Here is a 20,363-nt window from a genome sequence, read left to right as displayed (position 1 = left end):
GAATAAGACGTGCAATGATCGACCCTGGAGTGCACAGGGTAATTAAGTCAGATAAGGTCTCAGGATCTGCACCGTCTAAAATCAATATTTATTTAAAGCTTTTTAAAAATCCATAGCAAGCATCTTTCAGTGTGGCCGGGTCACCATGACGCACGGCGTTTCAGAGATACAGCTCTTTCCTCAGATAGTATTGGCACACACTCTACCATTCATTGTAATTGGTTAAAGTAATTTAGAGTCCCGCCTCTGATGTCCTGATTGGCCGGGGGGCGGTGATTTCCTCTGCTCAGTCCGCATTGAGATAGTCTCTGAGCGGACGCTATAGCGGCTTACATGATTGGTTGGAGGTGTTGAGCAGTGCAGAGCGGACGTTGTCGGCGTATTGTTGATTGGCTGACCCCGTAAAAAAAGATTTGCACGGTGAGAGACGATACAGCGCTGTGGTTTCATAGCGAGGTGAGTCTGAGTGCAAATATGATTTTTATGCCTGCCCTTTGTGACACTACTCCGCTGTGACTATGTGATATATTAATAGTAATAAGATGTGAACAACAATGAAAGATCACCCCCAATATGAATATGTATATGTGCTAATGCACTTTGGACTAACAGTCTTCCATCAGGTCCGCAGTTTGATGTTAAATAGCAAGTTGAATGGATGAATGGTAGAGTGTGTGCCAATACTATCTGAGGAAAGAGCTGTATCTCTGAAACGCCGTGCGTCATGGTGACCCGGCCACACTGAAAGATGCTTGCTATGGATTTTTAAAAAGCTTTAAATAAATATTGATTTTAGACGGTGCAGATCCTGAGACCTTATCTGACTTAATTACCCTGTGCACTCCAGGGTCGATCATTGCACGTCTTATTCCACTGGTGCTGTTGCTTTTGGAGAATATATTTCTACACCTCTATCTTTTTCAACTTTTTAGCACTAAGTAACCAAAGAAACATCTCCTGTACTTATTGTATGCTATGTTATTTATGTTACCCTACTCTAATGCTGGGAATACACGGTTCGTTTGAAATTATCAATCGAGCCGCTGATGGCTCGATTGATAATTTCCGACCTGTCCGATACCCCGCCGGATCGATTCCGTGCTCGATACCGGCGGGGAGAACAAAAGAAGAAACGCACGGAAGATTAGGAAATGCCCGCGGCGATGAGCGGGAATCGATCCGCACACCCGCGGGGACGAGTGGGGACGCACCGGTATCGATCCAGCGGCTCAATTCCGGCGCATAAACGCACTGTGTATTCCCTGCATTAGATTGTAAACTCAGTTAGGCACTGTCCACTGTATCTCTTTTGTCAGAGCTTGTAAATTCTGTGTGTGTAACTTTCTATTGTTTGCTTATTGCGTAACACTGAGTAAGTTGATGAATAATAAACAATAATATTACATTGAATGTTTTTGGCATTCTGATTAGCAAAATAGTTTTCTAGTAATCAACCTTCGCTAATTCTGTCAATTATAAACTCTTTCCCAAAGGTAATTCTAAAGAGAATTGAAAATAATCAGAACAAACGCACCTAGACACTTTGAAATGTACGTTTTAATTCTGCACTAGCAGTGAGCTTCAAACATTTTTTTTTATTATTTTAACCAAAGAAAATACACTGTATAACAGTATGTTTACCAAGGACATTTTTGCAGGGTTATATAAAAGTGGACAAAGTGTTGAACAAGTGCTTATTTTCCGATTGTTTTTATCTTTGCGAGAAAGATTATGAACAATGCAATAGCAAAATAGTAAAGAAAAAAAAATCAATTATCTATCTTTTCTCGATAATTACAATATGATTGCAACTCTCTGCAGTTAGACCGTATTTATCAAATCTATATTTTTTCACTGGCTTGCTGAGATGTGATTGCTATAATGCTGAAAAGGTGAAGTTACTTTTGATGTCTCAGTGGGAGTCTGCTTTTTCTTTGTTGGTTTCTAGTATTTTAAGCATCTGATAGATGTGGATAAAATAACTGCAACACGATAACCACATACAGTATATAAAAAAGCTGAAAACTAAACAAGGAATTAAAAATGTAAGTGAATAGTTACTAATACTAATTTAAGTGATAAATGTTATACATAAACACCATCATTATATGTTTTTTGCATTATTTTTGCAGTTTAGCAATGAGTAGCGCTGAGTTTATGCTTTAGCTAAGCTAGTATTTGGAATAGGTCAAGCCAATCTTTAGTAAGCAAATGTTTATTTCACATCAAACGTCAGTCTCGTCATGTACTAAAGTCCATTGTTCATACATGCCAGGAAGTCCACACTGTACACTTATCTCTAGAGAGTTGTGCTCTTTTTTCGACTGACATTGCTTTCATAAAAACAAGACAGGATTCCCATGGCAAATTGTACCTTCTGTTTAGTGATGTAGATATGGCATATGTCCAGAGACAGACCTTCCCAAGAGTAAGTTGCCATGGAACATTATTGAACTTGTAAATTATTTATAATTCAGTAATTCTGAATGAAAAGCCAATTCACATTTCTTTTTTCCTCTTTCCTTTTCCTCCTGCTTCTTTTCCTACTCGTTTCTAGTCTAAACTAATAATATTAAAAGGTTAGTAAAATTCCTGGGATCTTGATCCTCTGAATCAACAGGGATATCTGAAGGTGCAGACTAGTGTTGTACCTTATTTTCTGGTTGAACTTGAGGGACTTATGTCTTTTTTAAACCCAAATAGTTATGTAACTATGTAACATATATTTTTCATTTAATTTTGTGTTTTTTTAAATGACAAGCCATTATAAATAGAATAACAGCATAGTAATCTCAGTGAAAAAGAAATGTCTTGCTACAAAACATCCAGAGACCAAATTATGGGTACATTATATATGTCTCAACTAATACTTACCAACTGTGCAAATAACATTTATAGGTTTCTCTATACAACTTGCCATATAATACAGGTTAGCAATTATTAAAGAACAAGCAACACCCATGCTAACCTAGAAATAAAAAACACATATATACAGTGGCTTGCAAAAGTATTCGGCCTCCTTGAAGTTTTCCACATTTTGTCACATTACTGCCACAAACATGAATCAATTTTATTGGAATGCCATGTGAAAGACCAATACAAAGTGGTGTACATGTGAGAAGTGGAACGAAAATCATACATGATTCCAAACATTTTTTACAAATCAATAACTGCAAAGTGGGGTGTGCGTAATTATTCAGCCCTCCTGAGTCAATACTTTGTAGAACCACCTTTTGCTGCAATTACAGCTGCCAGTCTTTTAGGGTATGTCTCAGCTCCAGCTCAGTCAGATTAGATGGACAGCGTTTGTGAACAGCAGTTTTCAGATCTTGCCACAGATTTTTGATGGATTTAGATCTGGACTTTGACTGGGCCATTCTAACATATGGATATGTTTAGTTTTAAACCATTCCATTGTTGCCCTGGCTTTATGTTTAGGGCCGTTGTCCTCCTGGAAGGTGAACTTCCGCCCCAGTCTCAAGTCTTTTGCAGACTCCAAGAGGTTTTCTTCCAAGATTGCCCTGTATTTGGCTCCATCCATCTTCCCATCAACTCTGACCAGCTTCCCTGTCCCTGCTGAAGAGAAGCACCCCCAGAACATGATACTGCCACCACCATATTTGACAGTGGGGATGGTGTGTTCAGAGTGATGTGCAGTGTTAGTTTTTTTTCTGCCACACATAGCGTTTTGCATTTTGGCCAAAAAGTTAAGTTTTGATCTCATCTGACCAGAGCACCTTCTTCCACATGTTTGCTGTGTCCCCACATGGCTTTTGGCAAACTGCAAACTGACTTCTTATGCTTTGCTGTTAACAATGGCTTTCTTCTTGCCACTCTTCCATAAAGGCCAATTTTGTGCAGTGCATGACTAATAGTTGTCTTATGGACAGATTCCCCCAACTGAGCTTTAGATCTCTGCAGTTCGTCCAGAGTCACCATGGTCCTCTTGACTGCATTTCTGATCAGTGCTCTCATTCTTCGGCCTGTAAGTTTAGGTGGACGGCCTTGTCTTGGTAGGTTTACAGTTGTGCCATACTCCTTCCATTTTTTAATGATCGTTTGAACAGTGCTCCGTGGGATGTTCAAGGCTTTGAAAATCTTTTTGTAGCCTAAGTCTGCTTTACATTTCTCAATAACTTTATCCCTGACCTGTCTGGTGTGTTCTTTGGACTTCATGGTGTTGTTGCTCCCAATATTATCTTAGACAACCGCTGAGGTCATCACAGAGCAGCTGTATTTGTACTGACATTAGATTACACACAGGTGCACTCTATTTAGCCATTAGCACTCATCAGGCAATGACTATGGGCAACTGACTGCACTCAGACCAAAGGGGGCTGAATAATTACGCACACCCCACTTTGCAGTTATTGATTTGTAAAAAATGTTTGGAATTATGTATGATTTTCGTTCCACTTCTCACGTGTACACCACTTTGTATTGGTCTTTCATGTGGAATTCCAATAAAATTGATTTATTTTTGTGGCAGTAATGTGATAAAATGTGGAAAACTTCACGGGGGCTTAATACTTTTGCAAGCCACTGTAAGTAGATCAATACTACTTCTATTTACATAACAGATGTCTTGTGCTATCCACATGATTCCTGTGAATTTTAAAAAGGAAAAGCAGAAAATCCTATTCTAGGCAGTGGCCATCTTGCCAAGCTAATGCTGACATCATATCCTCCCTGACTCTTGTTTTCCCCCCTCCCTTCTCTTGCTCATTGTGTATTCATTAGCTGCCCTCCTCCCAGAGTCTTCAGACACTCCCACTGAGGTGTATACTAACAACTGCACTGTTTTATATTTTATTTACACATCCAATCACTGAGTTACCTCAGCCTTGCTTGTAAATACAAGTGATCAGAGGGGGTTTCTGATAAGCAGCAAGGCAGGGAAATAAATGGAAGAGGAGGAATATATCATAGATAAAAAGAATTCCCAGCATTCAACTGTTTGGTACTGTTTGACATTAGGTCCAGTGCTCCTAAAGTATGTGATAACTCCAAACCATAACAGCAGAAAATGTTTTGAATGCAGGGTTATCATCTTTATCACTTAATACACTCAGACCAGTTGCTGTTGAAATTAGATTTTTATGGTGACAATACCGCTTTAAGTCAAATTTACCAGAGAAAGCAAAATTAGATAATTAAATAAAAAAAAAAAAAATATGATAAGAGTCAAGTAAACCAAGCAGTCACAGAGACATACTTGTAATATACTGTACCTGCGACAACAGCATGCAGGAAGAGTAGAATAAACAGGTTTGACACTGTCAGTGCAGGTTCTATTTAGTCTCCGCTAAATATCTTGCAATACTTAGCAACTACTGTATTTTTTAGCATATAAGATTCACTTTTTCTTTCCCAAAACGGGCGAAAAGGTGGGTGCATCTTATATGTAGAATATATGGCAAATATTGGTGCAGAGGGAGCAGGGAACTCTTACACATCCTGCCACCGTGCTCCTCTCCCCCTCACTCCAGCCACGATCCACTGCTCCTCCAGTCAGGTGCTGATCAATAAAGCCGAGTCAGGTCCTCCACTCCTTCTGGCCTCCTCTTAAAGAGGTACTGTTGCAAAAATTTTACAATTTAAAACACATAGAAATAAGAAGTATGTTTCTTCCTGAGTAAAATGAGTCATAAATTACTTCTCTCCTATGTTGCTGTCACTTACAGCAGGTAGTAGAAATCTGACATTACTGACAGGTTTTGGGTTAGTCCATCTCTTCATGGGGGATTCTCCGCATGACCTTTATCCTTTATAAAGGCATTCCCTGAAAAATATTTATACAAAGATGCTGGCCAGCCTCCCTGCTCACTGTACCCTTTTTTGGCAGTTGAATGAAGCAACTGCCATTCACTACGTTTTGAAAATAAAGAAATCCCTGTGAACCCCCATGAGGAGATGGGCTAGTCCAAAACCTGTCGGTTCTGTCAGATTTCTACTACCTACTGTAAGTGACAGCAACATAGGAGAAAAGTAATTTATTGCTCATTTTACTCTGGAAGAAAAGTACTTTTTAATTGTATATATTTACATATATTTTAAATTTTAAGATTTTCATGACAGTGGTCCATTAAGGAAAGATAAACAAGCTTTAGTCCCATTTTCCCCCACTCCAGCTGCAATCCTCTTCTCCGGTGTCCAGGTGCCACTCGTGGAAACCTCCAATATACACCGGGTCCTCTGCTCCTCCTGGCCGCCTACTTCCTGTTCAATGCATGTGGGCCGTGGTCATGCATGACCCCAGTACACAAAGCCGCATATTAGTGGAAGAGGATCAGCAGGACAGCTAAGCAATATGCATTGTTAAAAAATAAACATGTCAGCCTCCATATGTCTCTCACCTCGGGTTCCCTTTAAGTCCTTTTACATTCTAGGAGATAACTGAGGGATCTGCTTAGATTATTTGGTTCAATGGAGTCAATGAGATACTGCTACAATTATAAGTGGTCCCCTACTTACACACAGGTTCCGTTCCAGAAGATTGTAAGTTGAGTCACATGGTGTACATAGTGGCTGTTATCACTGTGGGTAGTGTGTTTGGAAGTTTATTTGGAAGTTTATTTGTTATTTGGAAGTTTAACCTGCACCTGGGTGTCCTTCCCACGGTTTCATTGTTTATTATACAGTATTATGCTATGTTCCATTTTTTTTTGTTTATTTATTTCCTATTCCACAGGAAGGATTTGTAAAAAAAAAAAAAACAACAACAACAAAGTATTGCGTTCTTATGAAGGTATTAAACTTAGAAGTGGCTACTTCGATTTTTCAACCATTATTTTTGTTCTCAAAATGTCCAAACATTTACATTTACATTTAAAAATGTCAAGGAAGCTGTCCCATTCATCTTCAAGTAATTTAATTTCTGGTTCATGATGGTAACTACTGTTAAGACCAGTAAATTAAAATCATAATCAAATACATTTGTCTTTATGCAGCTTGTTATTATGTATTAAACCTTTTTTCTTTTAACTAGCTGTCAACTCAAGAATTAATTAATGTAATGCCAGCAAGAATGTAAGATTTTGACAATGCTAGATAATTACTCTCTTGTGTATCCCTACGACAATAAAACGGAGCGCGGTATGTTTCAAATGGCATGCAAATTAAGTTCTGCAAAGCTGTCAGGGATTTATTATGTCCCAGTAGGTTGGGATATTGAAAATGAGTTGGTCTCAAGACTCATTTAAGCAAAAACTGCAGTTCTTACGCTGCTGTGCATTTGTGCATTTATGCTATCCGCAAGAGATCTGATTTAAACCCATTGTGGCATTTCAATTATATCAAGTTAGTTAAAAAAATATATATTTATAAATTGTAACAGAAAGCAGGGCTGAAGTGAGTAGGTTTATATTGTGAGAAATATGAATTCAATACTGGCCAGCAAAGTCAGCATGGTTTTAAAGTCTTAGAATAGTTTTGTTTCCCTTTAATCTTTCTGAAGATAAATGGTGAACACAAAGGTGCATATAGTGTGCTAATGAATGATTTGGCTTCTCTAGAGCTATATCATAATTATAATTATGAAAAATTATGTTTTAATAAAACTCAAGGAAGTCTTCTTGATTAATCATCCTCTTTCTTAGTCAGATACTCCCATCAGTCCCATTGGGTTTTTGCAAGCAGTTTGTAGTAATGATCCTTATTTGCTCAGTGTCAGTCTTTTTTCTGTACATAAATTAAGTGGCTGCAAAGAAGCAATGATCTGAGCAGTGTTCTTTTCTGTTTTCTATCATTTTCTGTAGGTTTGGGAACTGTTACCAGAATAATGATGTCTTGGGACTTAGAAATATGATCATTGTCATTTTTTCCCCTCAGACAAAGTAGTGGAAAAAACAAGAGCAGCCTACTTTCCCCCTGGTAAATATGTATATCATTCAAGACAATACCTCTGTAATATATATCAAAGTGAATTAGCACCTGTCAGGAAATTTTGCATTCTAACTACATTCTGTTTCACAATATTTCCTATGGTGACACATAAGCCCTATTTGCACTACTGGCTCTACTCAACGTAACACATCCATTATTTTGAAACTGAGTGAATATTATTTTGACAGTAAAATCGAAATGCAACAGGAAGAATTTAATAGTTAAACAAGATAATTTTAATTGCCATTTTATGGCAAAAAATATATAAAAGCTATTTTTTTTTTCCAAAACATTTTTTATTGGTGCACTCAAAAATTAGACATTTACACTCAATTGGATTTTTTCAAACAGTAAATTGTTATAACATATTTGCCTTATCTATAAAAATACAAAGGTTAAGAGCAACGATTGGCTTGGGTAGCTTTAGATCAAGGTTTTGCATGTTGTGAGAATAATCATTATAAGTAATTGTCCCAAGCATTGTTAAAGATTATTAATAGTTCTTCTATTTGACTTATTTCCATAAGCACACAATATTTATTACTTCGTATCACAATATCACTTCTGAATCCTCTATTAAACTAAAATAACTAAAATAACTCCTCCCCTCTCCTAACACTCCACACCTCCCCCACTCTCGCTAACTCAATTCTGACCGTTCCACCGGGAAATGTCTAGCCAGCTCATATTTCCAGAACTCCCAGGTTTCCCCCTATTTTATGAAGGAGATACCACGTTGTGTTCTCAAAAGGTTTCATAAGATGGTCAATTTGAGGGGTAGTATAAAATGTCTCAACGTATTTCCTCCAGGTTTTAAAGAACTTTTGAATCCTTGTTTTTATTGTTTTTTTCAAGGTTCAACTTTTCCATCTGAAGGAGGTAGTCAACTAACTCTCTTATCAACGTCATCGGAGGAGGTTCTGGCATTATCCAATGTTTCAATATTGCTTTTTGGGTTGCTAACAGATACAAATGTTCAAACTTAGTAACTAGTGGGGAAGTGTTCTCGCTCTGCAAATCTTTGGCGTGTAATAAACAATAAAGTGGAACACTTTTCCTCTTGTGTCCTGTTACTTTGTTCATATCACGTATAACATCATCCCACACACTCCTAACCTTAGGACATTCCCAAAGCATGTGATTTATATTGGGGGTAATATCAGCACTTTTTGGGCAGGTCGCTTGATCTGGTTGTGATTGTATAATATTTTCTCCGGTTTTCCTGTGCTCATGTTTAAAAGGGCCTTGAATTGGAATATAAGCTCTGTGGATAATTTTCAAAAACATTTCTCTCCAGTCCTCACTTATTATTGCTTTCCTCACCTCTAGCCAGCTATTTTGTGAAGTCTCTATGAACTGCTCTTTAGTAATCGAGAGGAAGTCTGCCCACTTTCCTACATGTTTGTTGTATCGCTTGGGAATTATTACAGATTCTCTCAAAACAGAGTATAGTCATGACAGTGATCGTTGTTCTTGTGGGTTTTTTAAGATGTCCTCAAATACTTTATGGGTCCCAATCTTCCCCTCTCTTCCCAGTGTTGATGTTATGAAACTTGACACTTGATTGTAAAAGAATATATGTTTCCTTAATGTAGGATATTTTAGTTGCATGTCACTAAACGACATTAAAGTGGAGTCTGGAGTTAATATTCCTTTTAATTGATCCAGCCCAGCCTCTGCCCACTGCACGTATGCCGAGTGAAGCAGACCTGGTGGGAATCCTGGGTTATGTAAAAATGGCATACTAGGTGAGAGATGACTGTGTAATCGAAGTTTTTTCTTCCCCTCCCTCCAGCATAGTATTGTATCCCTGATGAGTACATTTTGTTTAATATGTTGTGGTAATGAGCTCAACTTTGTGTGTAGTATGCCTTGGAAGGAGTATGGAGCTATTAAAATTTTATCAAGATCAGTTAAAGTTACATAGGATGTGTCTCCCATCCAGTCTCTAATATGCCTGAAAATTGCTGCCAAGTTGTAAAGACGTATATCTGGTAAATTGAGACCTGTATGGTGGATTGGGGCTTTCAATTTACAAAGGGCGATTCGTGTTTTTTTTTTGAGGCCCATATGAATTTTGAGAATGCACTTTCTAATCGTTGAATATCTTTGTGTTTGATAAGCATAGGTAAGGTTTGCATGGGGTACAGTAATCTAGCAAAGCTCACCATTTTTATAAGGTGGGCCCTTCCCATCAAGGAGATTGGAAGAGATTCCCAGTTTTGAAGTTCCTTTAATATTTTGGTGATGAGTGGAGAGAAATTTAGGCCATACAATTGGGTTATGTCTCTCGGTATCTTAATACCTAGATAGGTTATAAAGGACGAGGCTAGCTTTACCTGGCATATAGTATTTATCGAGTTGGTATCTCTGGCGCCTAAGTATAATAATTCACTTTTATGATAATTAATAGATAACCCCGACATAGAGCCAAACATATTAATATAATCAGTGACTAAAGGTAGATCCCTATCAGGGTTCGCCATGTATAGCATGATGTCATCTGCAAAAAGGGATGTATGGAGGACCCTGGGGCCCACCCGTATTTCCTCAAAAATCTCTGAAAGGGAAAGGGCACGGGACAGGGGCTCCAAAGCTAAATTAAATAATAATGGTGATAAAGGACATCCCTGTCTCGTGCCCCTCCCATAAAAGCTATTTTAATAGCTTTGCACAGATAGCCTGCCATGTACCTTATGTAAATGCTGGTAAAATGTACATGCAGTAAATCCATCTATTTCTAAAATTACAGAAATAGGTGGCTTGAGCTGGGCTCTAGGAGTTACTTTAAACTTTTAGAAGCTAAATCATTTTGGAGCTTTTCAGTTTAAGAGATGAAAAAGTGAACAACAGCCATGACAGTGGGGGGTACAATCTGCTTTAATCAGCTCTCAGGGGAGAGATTTAATTATCATTTGACATTTTCAGCAATGTGTTCTTAATAGGATTCTGTAGGGAGACAAATTAAAGTGCTTTGCCTCCTATTTTCTTTTCAGGATAGGCACTTTACATTTTATTGCCATACAACTGCCTCATTTGCATAGATAAAAGCGTTGTTTTTTAACACTTGCAATGCAATGCCAAAAATAAAAGGGCAGAGAGAGAACACAGGCAAGTTCCAAGTAGGCTCAACAAGTTTATGTCATGATGTGAGTTCACATATGCTTTATGTCTTTAGTACAGTATTTGGAAATACCGCTATTGGTGAACCTTAACTTAGTTTTGTAAACTTAGTGATTATAATCTAGTACCTCATTTTGGCCCTGGATTAAGTTTTTAAGATAAAAATGTACTCATGAATGCTCAGTAAGCTCTAAAGGCTAGTATTGTTAAAGCAGAGTTGACAAAAATTGCAGTGATTGAGCATAGGTATGAAAGTAGCCTCTTATTTTGTGCAGTATTGATGATGTCTGTTCAGCTAAACGTTTTTAGACTTTGGATAAAAAGCAAATCTTCAGTTCTTCGCCGTTGTAATCCACTGCTCATGCATTGCCATGTGGCAAGACATCAATGTATGAGAAATGCTAGGAATGACTTAAAAGGTTATATGTCTATATGTTAATTTTTTTTTGCTAAATGATATACTGATAATAATGTATACATATTTATACCTTTTTCTTTTGTGATTATAACCTTGCCTGTCTTCTTCTCTACCATAGGTAATTCTTATTCAGTACTCATGTCCAATTAAGTATTTTCATTAGAGCTTTGCCCATAAAATAGATGCCTGATTTGCTGGATGTGATGGGATATTATCATGACCTGTCCCTTATTAGTATTCTAATTTAATCTATCCCTTAGCTCATCCTGTATTTTAATAGGCATGATAATATACTAAATAAGGAAGATTGTAGTTTAACTTTATGGGGAAAATCCATTCTCACTCTGATTAGATGAATGAAATGCAACCAGAACAGTTCCCCTCTCACACACACACACACACACACACACACACACACACACACACACATGCATGCACGCACGCACGCACGCACGCACACACACACACACACACCCCTCCCTCCCTCACTCTCTCCCTTTCTCTCTCTCCCATCCTAATACACATGGGGCCATATGCAATTCACTTTTTCACCTGAATTTTTTCCTAGGAGATATTTTTTTTTATCTTCAAATTAAAATAACTTTCCAGCACTTTTCAACTAAAAAAGTACCAACAAGTAAATAAAAAACGACTATCAAAATTATTTTGAGCATTTTCTTGCTTTCTGATGGCTTAAATGCATTTTATTGACACATTTAAAAATATCACCATGGAGAAAAATCAGGAGAAAAAGTTAATTGCATATGGGCCATGGGGCCATGTGCAATTCACTTTTTATTGTTAGTTTTCTCCTAGGTGATATTTTCACAACTTGTGATAAAATGCTTTTTAATCCATTGGCAAGCAAGGAAATGCTCAAAATAATTTTGATAGTACTTTTTTCCCCAACTCTTAGGGCCCTTTTCCACCAGCGCGTTTGCGCTCGCTGAATCGCAAAACCGCAAACCGCTAGCGATTTTACAATCGCTACGGTTTGCCTTTTAACATAGGAATCGCGGTAGGTCATTTCCACTACCGCGATTCGCTTTTGTCGGGAACGCGAACGCGCGGCGGAGCGATAATTGCCGCGATTTTGCTATGCAGTGCATAGCATAGCAAAATCGCGGCCGCAAACGTCGGGGGAATCGCCGGTTTTGCGATTCAGCAATCGCTAGCGTTCAGCTAGGTACTTTTTCAATTGCAAAATGATTAAAAGTTATTTTAAAGAGAAAATGAAAATTGGCTCCTAGGAGATAACTCGGAGAAAAAGATAATTGAATATTGCCCATATGCGATTCATGAATTCTCCTGAGTTTTCTCCTATGTGATATTTTTAAATTTGTCAATAAAATGTTTTTAGAAGATGAGCAAGCAAGAAAACACTCAAAATAATTAAAATAATTATGATAGTACTTTTTCACCTACTTTTTGGTACGTTTTAAATTGGAAAGCGCTGAAAAGCTATTTTAAACAGAAGGGCCTGTATGCAATTTACTTTTTCTCCTGAGTTTTTGCCTAGGCGATATTTTCAGACCTTGTCATAAAATGATTTTTAAACCCCAAGCAAGCAGCAAAATACTCAAAATTATTTTGATAGTCCTTCTTCACCCACTTTTGGGAACTTTTTCAATTGTATAATGATGAAAAGTTAATTTAATGAGAGGATGAACATTTGGAGATAACTCAGGACAAAAAGTTAATTGCATGTGGGCCAAGGTGACAAAATATCACCTAGGAGAAAAGTCAGGAGAAAAAGTGAATTGCATATGGGCCACAGACATACAATCTTTCTTTCTCTCTCTCTACCTCCCACCCACCCTTACACATATATGTACATTATCTCTCTCCCCCATGCTCACACACATACACATTCTCTCTCTTCCACCCTCACACACATGTACACACATTATCTCCCTCTCTCTACCTCCCACCCACTCTCACACACATATATACACTTTCTCTTTCACCCTCACACACATGTACACACATTTAGAGATGGCCGAACAGTTCGCCGGCGAATGGTTCCCGGCGAACTTCGGTGGTTCTTTTCCGGAAGTTCGGTTCTCCCCCATAGTGCATCATGAGGGTCAACTTTGACCCTGTACATCACAGACAGCAGGCACATTGTAGCCAATCAGGCTACACTCCCTCCTGGAGCCACCCCCCCCCCCCCCACACACACACACACACCTTATAAAAGGCAGGCAGCATCAGGCTTTGGACTCACTCATGTGCCTGCATTAATTAGAGAAGGGAAAGCTGCTGCAGACTCTCATAGGGAAAGCTTAGTTAGGCTCTTGTAGCTCTTGTAAGCTTGTTAGCTTGCTCCTTGCTGATTCTTATTGCTAAAAAACACCCCTCAACAGCTCTTTTGAGAGCTAATCTTGTTCTTGTGATCTATTTTTTTGTGTGTGTGTGTGTCCCACTGACACTTGTGTTGCATAGACAGCCTTGGTAATTCCTACTGTGTGTGCCACTGCCAGGCCTAGCACATTCAGTGACTACCTGTGTGTGTGACAGGTGCACATTGTAATACCTGTATATACCTACTACCTGTTGTTCACTGTGCACCCACCTACCTACGTGAGCACACGCAGTGTCACTGTGCCTGTCTGGTACCTGTGTGTGTGTGACAGGTGCACATTGTAATACCCATCACTGCATATACCTACCTACGTGAGCGCACGCAGTGTCACTGTGCCTGTCCGGTGCCTGTCTGTGTGTGACAGGTGCACATTGTCTGTTATGCACCACATAATATGTTTATATTTATATGCTTTATAAATCAATAATAATAACAATAAGAGAGCACAGTGGGCTGGCACTCAAAGATCAAAGATGGTGGAGAGGATGACTGAGGCTGCTATGTGCAGCTTGTTAGTTTGCTCAAAGCCAAAACAGTTCAATGCAACAACAACAAGACAGTGGAAATGCTTGGCACTACTGACAATTTATTGCTACGTTCACTTGACTTCAAAAAGCATGCATGAAGAGCCCATCTTGTGCATAGCATACAGTATAAAAAGTGATACATATTGTGAATAGCGCTGTGGGGATGTGGGATGACAGTGGGTGCCACTGGGTGCACGGCACCCACTGTTTTAAGATCCAAGAGAAAATGGCTAGCATAGTTTTAGACTCCAACAACAAAATTGATAAATGACCTGGAGCTCTTGGAGGAATTATATCTTCTTGCCTTAAACTCCTGCTGGCCAAAGAATATTGCCATTTTATGATAAACTTTAGACAGGCTGTGTGCAGGGTTGCCAGGGGTAGGCACTGACTGGGTCCAGGGAGTCCCTTTCTATTTTGGTATTCTCCTTTTCCATCTTCCTACCCTTTTTTTGTACATTTTTAGCCACACTATTTTCAGCCATACTTGTCTTCCACTTCTTGACCAGAGCTGGAAAGGCAAAAATCTAAGCGATCAATAGAGGCCCTGGATTATTTTTTTAAAGAAGGTCCTATTGGTTTTAGTTTCGAGAACTAGAGCACAAAGCACGGGGGGAGTTGGTTTATTGGGTTTATTGTTTCAACTATATGGCCATGAGTGGTTCACACAATATCAGTGTGTTATATTGTTTTGCTGAAAGTTTCTCCTAATTAACACTTTTAAAACTAAACCTGTGTTCTTACACCTAAGTCTTTTCATATTGTAATGCTAGTACTGTTCTACTTAGTTCCTTGTCATTCTAAAAATTTCAATAAAAATATTAGAACAGAAAAACAGATGTTACAACACAGGTTGTAGAGAACAGCGTGTGTAGAAAAGGGAATTTTGACATCTTGCAGTACTTCATTAACCTGATCAAGCTCGCGATCTCCATCACACTGTTGGAGCCTGTTTGAATTGACACCGACATAAAAAAGTAAATGCTCACGAAAGCACTTCTGGTTTCATTGCTGTACGTCATAAAGTGTATGTACTTCTGCTCTAACTATACTGAACCCTACCCTGGACACCCAATCCCCAGATCAATGCTTGGCCATCCTTGTGAATAAGTAGTTGGGGACAACAATAAGGAGACAGACAGGTGACTAGGTTTGGGAAGAGCAGCTGGATGATTAGGTGGCTTAACAGCTACCCAGATTCTTTATAAGTATCACCAAGAGGCAGCACTTTAGTGATAAAACAGCAGCTTTTATCAGTCTTGACAATATGGATCTTGGCAATGCACAACAGTGAAGGGTACAGTATTACCGAGAGTGATCTGTCCATGACAGTTAAAGGGTTGACCTTATAACATTCCATCTGTAAGCTGAGCGGGAGTTCCACTTGGATCAGAGGAAAAAGCATCTGAATCAATTTGTTCTCTATTTTGACACTGGAGTTGATTTTTTTTTTTCAGAAATATCATCCCACTATTGTTTGCTGGGAGCTTGGGTCTAAAGAAGAGCCAGATCATCTACAAGGCACACCTAGGCAGTTGCCTAGGGCCTGGAGAAAGTCTAGGAGCCTAGTGGATGCTAGCCCCCACTAAATGTTACTAAAAAAAAAAGTTTACCATCAGTAGGGTACAAAAAATGCTATTTTGCCTAGGATACCATTACATCTTAATTTATTTTCTGGTCTGAGGAGGAGGAGGGTGTAGTCTTATATAATGAAGGCATGTATGACCTTTAGATTGGCCAGGGACTAGCTGTTGAGTGGGGGGGGGGGGGAGTCCACAGCTCATGATTGCTGAGAGAGGGAGCAGGGTGGCCAGAAAAAAACAAGACCATCTGCCACAAGTTAGTTCTACATGTGAAATGAGTCAAGAACATTGACAACCTGAACCCTTCTTTGCTTGTATAAGACCTACCATACATTTTGACATATAAGAGGAGGGTCCAATTGGCTAATAAGCAGAATCCAGAGCATCTGTCTCACACATCTGTGTTACTCACAACAGGAATCTGTATCTTCCTTATCTACTTTGTTCCCTGTTGATGCTACACCAGTACCCTTTATTGCTTCTACAGAGAGTCAAACAAATCATGACACAGCCTCTTGTGCTACATTCCCCACAGTCTCGTATTCCTGCCTTGTCTCTTAATGTGAAAAATCGAGGTGTTTTATTTTTCTAGGTGCCCTGGTTTACAACCACACCATAAAAACATGCTAGTTCACTGGCTTCTGCTAAATTGGAAGTAGAAAGTGAAGGGAACATTAAATTATGAGACCTAGTAAGGGACAGTCAGTGATGTGAAATATTTGAAGCTCTTTGCAAAGCAATGTAAAAAGATGGTGCACTATTTAAATGCATTGAAGTAATACAGGATATATTTACTGTATACAATGGAAAAGTGGTTAGAGTTTTTATTTTTTTATAGTCCACTCTCGATGGAGATTGACTACCTGGGGAGCAATTTAACTTGGAAAGCTACTTTGATTTCTAAAATATGAAATGTCTTTCATCGGGATAGGAAAAAAGCAATCAGGGAAACACTTCCCTTCACAATTTGGTTTGAACAATGTTAAATATGTTTTAGTAATTTCAAGCACAGTCTGCATAAATGCATATGTAAAAAAGGGAAATGACTAAAACCTTGGTAGAATAATAGGCCAGCACAGACCGTGACTAAATGGTTAGTTTCCACTTGCTTTATTTACTTGTAGAGTGCAAGGTGTGTAAAACAAAAAAAGGCATGCCTTGCCCTTGATCCTCTTTAGATGCACCAACTTAAGCATAGTACTAGGGGAACCCAACAGTTACCACAGTTGTTTTTCCTGTGCAGAAAATGACTCATGCTGCCAGGCATTGAAAAATATGAATTTAGAGATGTCCTATACACATAAAAAAAAATAACGTGCACAAAACAGTTTTTGCTGCCATGGGAATGAAAGGAAATGTAAACTTCTTTAACATTTTTGAAAATTATGTATTGCTTCATGCTAAAAATATTAATCTAGCTAAGAAGCAAAATGGACTTTATAGCACTGTCACAAAAACTAAACAAACATCTTGAATACAGGTCCTAATTCAGATTTGAAAAGTTTAGAAGTAGGATCACATGTCATGTGTATGGCTAAATTGCATGTTGAGCAGTGAGCACACAGTTTAGCCTCTGACCTTCCAGCCACTGAGCATCGTCTAGCTGCACAATAATGTAGCTGTATACAAGCAAATAGATAAGAGAGCGAGTGCACACCAATGCCTCTAAACTTTACTTTTCACAGTTATAACAGCGGTGCAACATCCGGATGAAAAACAGCTTATGTCTATAACATTGAAGAGAGAAAAAATGGTATCCAGGAGCTACTCGCCATGATTTACTTCAGTAAAAAATTCAACCTTTAATGCAATTCTTCCAATAAAATTTCAAAGGTAAAAGACAAAAACAGCGATACTTAACAGACAGGAGGTGGTACAATTGGTGCGGAGGCAGGTCGACGATCGTTTCGCCCCTCTATGAGGGCTTTCTCGAGACCATCTAACCCCCTCAGTGCATCTCCACTCTTATATACCGAAGGCCTCTCCCTCCCAATCAATCACAGGCCAATGGCAGCAACTCACCTCTCTGGCACACCTGTATAGCATGAGTGATGTCCATCTGACCTCCAATCAGCTATTATGTTTCCGGGAATATGAATCACTTCCTGTCGGCGGGGCGCACCGTGCGCTCCACCTACGTCAATGCACACCATGGTGGAGCGCATCCAGATGCGTCATCCATTCCGCGCCGCTCATCGCCTAATGCGGCCGCCCATACTGCGTGCTTCACTGTATTGACGTCATTCCGTACGCGTCAATCAGATGCGTGGACGCAGCGGGGTCTAGGATGGGTTGCTGCCATCTTGTGGACCCTCTACTAACTACATCCACACTCCGTAATTCTTAAAGTCTATAAGATACGGATCCACCACCGGGGCCTAGGGGCAAGATACTGCCACCACATGGCCAATCTACTAACTGCATCAACACTACGTAATTTTGAAGTCCGTGAGATGCGGATCCGCCATCTCAACCGCCCACAAATAACAATTAATACTAAATACTAAAAGCCTGTGATCTAAATGGGATTCATAGCCCCCGATCCTACAAGAGTGGGGCACACCAAAAGGAACACATACATCATAAAAACTATAAGAAACAGAACAGCAGTCATCAGTAATATTTCATAGATATGAGCTATGCTTAACATCAGTTGGCGAGACTTCACTGAGGACAGGCCTAGAAGAAAACTCCTGCCATATATCCTCTTTGTCATCAGTCTAATGGATATTTTGAAGAACATTCTATATATAGGCACCTTAATGAACATACCATATTTATAATTATATACAAAGAGATCAAATGATTGGAAGCAAAAGCAACCAAAACATTGGTCCAAAATCCACATCATCGGTCCCATTACATCATAGAAAAAGGGGTTATGTATAACACTCACATCGGCTCGGGGGGTGATACATAAACACCACCATATGCCTTGCGATCATAGTGTTAAAAAACAATCTATCACAGAAACATCCCCATATCAATCCGATCATTAAAGCCTGATGGACCCTCTGTCCCTAGTTTAATAATCCATCTACTCTCCAACTGTACCAATTTCTCATCCCCGTTTATCCCCCCTCTCCTATTCTGTACAACCTTATCAATCCCAAAAAACTTTAGACATTCGGGGTTGCCCATTGTCAGGAACCGGCCCGCGGCACGCCTGCGTATACGGTTCCCAACTGCAGGTTTGACCAGATTAAGCGGGGAACAGCCTTATTTAAGCTACAAACAAGGCTGGAACCCCTCAAAACACCTCTCACTGCCACCACTAGCGTTGCTAGACACTTCCACTCTGCTGTCGAGTCCTCAGCGCGCACTCCGCGTTTTCGTATTTGGGTCAGCTTTGCGCTTAGGCCAAATACGGGAACGCCACGCACCCACACACACACACAGTTGCAATCTTACACTGTCGTGAAGCAAAGACCCACTAACAGTCGTTCCGAACGATACTGTTAGCTACTCGCACTGGCGTTGTTCGTACGTTGGGTCAGCTGCGCGCTTAGGCCAACGTATGACAAACGCCCCCACACACCATGCAATTACAATTTCCTACGGTAGTGTTGCTCAAGCGTACAATTAGGCATGAACTTATACACGGTTACACTTCAGTCTCTTCTAGGCTATGAGTGTTAGTTTAGTACGGCAGAAGTCAAACTTATTAAATAATAATTTAATATTCTAGAAAAACATAGAACAGTGCAAAACTGAATATATACAAAAAGATTACAAAAAAACAAAGTAAAACTAGTTACAAGATAAAATGTACAAAGATAACACACAAAGCGATTTTGCTTACCAAAATAAACGGGAAATAAACGTACCAGCGTATCGATCTGGTGTTGTTGCGGGCGGTACGCACTTCTGGTCAGGAACCAGGTTAGTTCTAGCCGTGTGAGCTACCTCCAAGAACTACAAGTTGTGGCTATCCTAGCTGCGGTTTTATACTATGAAATACGCCTGGAGGCTGTAAGCCTGTGTGGACGGGGGGAAGCTAGATTTAATAACATCCTCAGACATAATTTGATTTCCCAGAGATCTGACATCCACATGTGAACAGTGTCCTATACAACAAAAGACTTTGTTAACCTCCAATCTCCCCAGGTTACAGGTGACAATTGATTAAGGCTTTCACATTGCAGCAGGATGTCCTGTGTGATCTGCTTCAAAGCAACTGTCTGATTAAGTGTTTCCTAATTACCTGTTTTCTGGCTGTCCAGAGGAACTGTATGCTAATGTCCCAGCCCCCTGCTTCCAGAGAAATTCACTGCAAATGTAGTACAGCCAGATAACCATCCCTTCAAAGCAGAATACACATGTGAGATATAGCAGACAGAAAATGACAGAGATATGTTCCTGTATTTCCTAATATCATCAGCACCTCAATATATTCCTGACACGCCCCCTCTTCCAGACGGCGCCGGCAGATGATTCTAACGAATCGTCCTGCCAAAGCCGAC

At 39.4% G+C, this 20,363-nt stretch overlaps 1 long non-coding RNA gene across 1 annotated transcript; it reads left to right on the top strand.

Moving 5' to 3' along the window:
• The first annotated feature begins 2,370 nt into the window (after positions 1-2,370).
• Positions 2,371-8,876, top strand: LOC137570807 (uncharacterized). The gene is made up of 3 exons (XR_011031193.1): positions 2,371-2,428; positions 7,758-7,872; positions 8,740-8,876. It is a non-coding gene; the product is annotated as an uncharacterized lncRNA (long non-coding RNA).
• The last annotated feature ends 11,487 nt before the right edge of the window (positions 8,877-20,363 follow it).

Source organism: Hyperolius riggenbachi, chromosome 4, assembly GCF_040937935.1.
Source record: "Hyperolius riggenbachi isolate aHypRig1 chromosome 4, aHypRig1.pri, whole genome shotgun sequence".
NCBI lineage: Eukaryota > Metazoa > Chordata > Amphibia > Anura > Hyperoliidae > Hyperolius > Hyperolius riggenbachi.
This window is presented reverse-complemented; position numbering and strand designations above follow the sequence as displayed.